Genomic DNA, 5,029 nt, shown 5'->3' on the forward strand with positions numbered 1-5,029 from the left:
GCTATAAGACCATAGTTATCTGGTTGAGGCTGCTCTCTTCTGGATGGTTGGGTCCCCAAGGACCTGTGTCCATTACTTGCAGAAAGATGGTTCCTAAGACAGGAAATGGGAACCCTGAGAGTTGCCCTGAAAGGGGGGAAAGACTGCTGCCTCCTTCTGGGTAAACCTAGAATTCTGGGAGGACACTCCTATGAGATGATCTATAAAAAGTGCCAAGGACATTGTATGATGCATCCAGTGAAGTGCTCAATAAATCCAGGTTTCCTCATTCTTTGCTCTGTGTATAGGAGGGACTTGATGCATATTTTTTTAACAAATAAAGCTGGTGCTGAAGATATTATCATTTTATGACTTCTTGAGACCTATGCTAAGTTACTCTAAAGTGTAGCTCCATTACAAGGAAATACTAGGAACAACTTCACGTCATTAAACTTGACAATATAGATGAAAGGGACAAATTCTTAGAAAGATGCCAATCACAAAAGCTGACTCAAAAAAGAAATAGAAAATCTGAATAAATGTATATCAAGTAAAGAAACTGAATTAGTCACTTAAAATCTTTCCACAAAGAAAATCCAGCCCCTGGTGATCTTCTATCAAGCATTAGAATTAAAATTCATATTGTTGAATTCTATCAAACATTAAGGAAAAAATAAACAACCAGCCTAACAATCTCTTTTGAAAATAGAGGAAGAGAGAACACTTCCTAACTCATTTTAAGATGGGTAAAATCACGTATTACCCTGATACCAAGCCAGTCAAACACGTTTTAAGAAAACTACAGGCCAATATTGCTCATGAATATAGATATTAAAACCCTTAACAGAAGATTAGCAAATCAACTCCAGCAACATATAAGAAGGTTTAACAAGATGAAGTTTATCCTAGGAATGCAAGCTTGGTTTAAGATACAAAAAAAAAAAAAAAAAAAATTTAAGTAATATGCCATTTTCATAGAATAAAGAACAGAAACCATATGATCATCTTAATAGATACAGAAAAAATGTTGGACAAAATCTAACACCTTTTCATGATTAAGAAAATCTCAGTAAACTAGGAACAGAAGGGAACTTCCCCAACCTAATAGAGGACATCTACAAAAACCCTACAACTACTATCATACTCTATGGTGAAAGACTTAATGCTTTCCCCTTAAGATCAGGAATAAGGCAAGGATGTCCACTGTTATCACTTTTATTCAACATTGTAGTGGAGGCCATAGCCAGTATAATAAAGCAAGATAAAGAAATTAAAGGCATATAGATTAGAAAAGAAGAGTAAAACTGTCATTATTTGCATATAACATGATCTTGCATTTAGAAAATCATCAGGAATCTACAAAAAGTTCTAGAACAGATGAGTGAGTTTAGCAAGGTTACTGGATACACAATGGATATACAAAAATTATATTTCTATAGACTAGTCTCAGACAACAGGAAAATAAAAAATTTAAAAATCCATTCACAACAGCATCAGAAAGAATAAAATGCTGTGGAATAAGTTTAACAAAAGCAGTGCAATGCCTGAACGCTGAAAACTACATAATATTGCTGAGAGACATTGAAAACCTAAACAAAGGAAGTCACATACAATGTTCATAAACTGGAGGATTTAATATTGCTAAGATGGCAAATCTAGAAATTGATCTATAAATTTCAAAGCAAATATTATCAAGATCTCAGCAGGACTTTTTGTAGAAAATGACAAGCTGATTTTAAAATTTATATAGAAATACAGGAGATCTAGAATTGATAAAAATTTTTTGAGAAAGAGAAACAAAGTCTGAGTATTTATATTTCCTTATTTCAAAACTTATTATGAAACTATAGTAATCAAGTATGTTACTGGCATAAAAGTAGACACATAGATCTCTGAACAAAATAGAGAGTTCAGAAATTGATCTTTGTATACAGTAGTGTGTTGAAGCTGGCCTCTCCTGGCTTACAGAGCTGACTGTCAAATTTTCAGGTATTTGGTGAGCTGATTGTTAAACTATCGGTAGCTTGAAATGAGCCATGCAAGAGTATTCATACCAGGAAATTGGCCAACATTACAAATTAAGCCCCTTCTTTTTCCCAGAGAGTTAGTTGTTAAACGTTTGCCTTCATATCATTGCTCAAATATAGTGTCAATTTATTTTTGACAAAGGTGCTAAGGTAATTCAATGGAGGAAAGGATAGTCTTTTCAACAATGGTGCCGGGAAAACTGGGTATCCATATGGAAAGAGAATTAATCTCAACCACTACCTTACACCACACACAAAAATTAATTAGAAATGAACTATAGACCTAGACTAAATGTAAACCTGAAAATGATACAACTTCATAAAGAAGACATGGAAGAAAATCTTTTGTGACCTTGGAGTAGGCCAAGATTTCCCAGATATGACACAAAAGGCAAAAACAATAAAATTTAAAAAATGATAAATTCATTCATCAAAAATAAAATTTTTAGTCTTCAAAAGATACCATTAAGGCAAGGAAAAGACAAATCATAGTCTAAAAGAAAATATTTGCAAAGTATATACCTGATTAAAACTTTGTATCCAGAATACACAAAGATCTCTTAAAACTCAATAATAAAAGACAATCAACCCAATTTTAAAATGGGAAACCTACTGATAGACACTTTACTAAAGAAGATGGCAAATAAGTACATGAAAAGATGGTCAACACCACATTTTAAGGGGAAATACAAATTAAAATCACAATGAAATACCACCACACTCACTAAAATGGCTAAAATAAAGATCACTGACTACGCTAAATGTTGGCAAGAACGTGGAGCAACTGGATCTCTCATACATTGCTGATGGGAATGTAAAATGGTACAGCTACTTTGGAAAAAAAAATTGTTTTTAAATTAACCATACACTTACAACATGTCTCAGCAATTCTATTCCTAAGTACCAAGGAGAAATGAAAATATACATCTACAAACAACTGATACACAAATGTTAATAACAGTATTATTCATGGTAGCCAAAAAGCTAGAAACAACCCAAATATTCATCAGCCAGTAAATGAATAAAGAAAATGGTAAATCCACACAACAGAATAACACTCAGTAATAATAAGGAATGAACTAACATGGGTGAATCTCAAAAGTATCATGCTAAATAAAATAGCCAGACAGAAGATATGACATATATGATTTTGTTTATATGAAATTGATAGAAAAGGCAAATTATAGAAACAGAAAGATCAATGGTTGCCTAGGCCCGGGAGTGGGTGGGAGGATTGATTGTAAATGAGTGGGACAGATGACAATATTCTACTACTATCTTTCAGGGACGGTTGCCCCGATGCATAAATTTACTAAATCTCATCAAACTGTACTTAAAAGGGGTTAATTTTATGTTATGTAAACTATAACTCAATAAAGCTGTTAAAACATCCAGCTGTCTTGTCTTCTTTCCTGACATCCCTCCCCTTGCAGGGAGCTGATCCCTGCCTCCTTTAGTGCCCTGGGACTTCCCTGTACCAGCTTCTTTGTCTGGTTGCTCACACTGCATTCTTGGCTGTTTCCAAGCCCATCTGGGAGGCCTGGGAGGACAGCCAGGGTTTCCAAGCCCTCTCTGTGTCCCAGGTGCCTGGTTTGGAGGCTGGAACGTTTGATCATTCGCCCAGTCACCCTTGTCTTTACTTTTTTAATTGCAGAAGTAACACGTAGCACTTACAATTAGTTGTCTACTATTCTTTTTCCTATTAATTGGTATGAGTCTCTATAAGTATTAGAGATAAAAATAAGACATAATATTTCTTTGACACTGTGTTTCCCAGCTTGTCTTTTGCCTACCTCTCTATGGCTCTATCTATGTCTATGCAAATCCCAGCTTACATAACAGTGACCTACCATGGCCCCCTGTTTTTGGACTAGAGGCCTGCTGCTCGGGGCCTCAGGGTGTTTAGACAAGTCCATGATGAGAGACCCCAGTGTTCCTCAGCAGTCTCCTAAGCATCACTGGAAAGTGATAAGGCCTGAGGAGGGACAAGAGTCAGCGTGACTTCCTCACTTGTGGCTACATCCATATATAAGATTTACATTTGCACATGGCCTATTCTATCAATCTTTTCCTTTATCCTGTCACTCTTGAGGTTAAAACCCTTTAAAAACCCTTCTCTATGCCATAATCATATAAATATTTACCTAGAGTTTCTTCTTTATGTATTTATTTTTTACCTTTAAATCTTAAGTCATTGGGAATATATTACTATTTTCATGTAGACGGCCAAAACAGAGAAAGAATCACAGTACCCACTATTGTCAAGGATGTGGGGAAAGTGTAGCCTGGCCCAGTGCAGCAGGGCACTACAGTAACTGCAGGGCCCAGCAGAGGGTCTGGAACATCATAAGTATTTGCTGAATTTGTGAATTAGTGAACGAGGCCTTTAAAATTGCTATCCTTTGATCTAGCAATTCCATTTCTAGGAACTTGCCATAAAGAAACAACTGGAGGGCTTCCCTAGTGGCACAGTGGTTGAGAGTCCGCCTGCCGATGCAGGTGACACGGGTTCGTGCCCCGGTCTGGGAAGATCCCACGTGCTGCGGAGCGGCTGGACCCGTGAGCCATGGCCACTGAGCCTGCGCACCCAGAGCCCGTGCTCTGCAACGGGAGAGGCCACAACAGTGAGAGGCCCGCGGACCTCCAAAAAAAAAAAAAAAAAAAGAAAGAAAAAAAAGAAACAACTGGACAAGAAAGTCTTTTTTTCAAGTATCACAAACTCTGGATTATCAACATGTGTGAAGGCTGCAGATCAATCCTCTGTTTGGAAGTACGAATGCATTCCAAGTCTGACAGTGCTGGAGCACAGCTAAATCTCAGAAATTATTAAATAATATTTAGCCTAACAATATTAAATAAGTGATCTCCATGATGCCATTTTTCGTGCATTGGATGTCAGTGTGTTTCTTGTTGCTAATGATTCATTGGAAGCAGTACCCCTTAAATTCTGCCTTTGACTGCCTACGCTCCATCTTGTCTGAGATCAGGGGAACTCTGGGATGCGTCAGGGAAAGAGCAGCCTG

General features: G+C 36.9%; 1 protein-coding gene across 1 annotated transcript in view; it reads right to left on the reverse strand.

The window, feature by feature from the left end:
* The window catches only part of MAP6 (microtubule associated protein 6), an 89,172-nt gene that overhangs the window by 40,943 nt on the left and 43,200 nt on the right, over positions 1-5,029 (reverse strand). The gene's annotated exons all lie outside the window — the stretch shown is intronic.

The sequence above is a fragment of the Lipotes vexillifer genome, unplaced genomic scaffold (genome assembly GCF_000442215.2).
Source record: "Lipotes vexillifer unplaced genomic scaffold, Lipotes_vexillifer_v1.1 scaffold1693, whole genome shotgun sequence".
Lineage (NCBI taxonomy): Eukaryota > Metazoa > Chordata > Mammalia > Artiodactyla > Lipotidae > Lipotes > Lipotes vexillifer.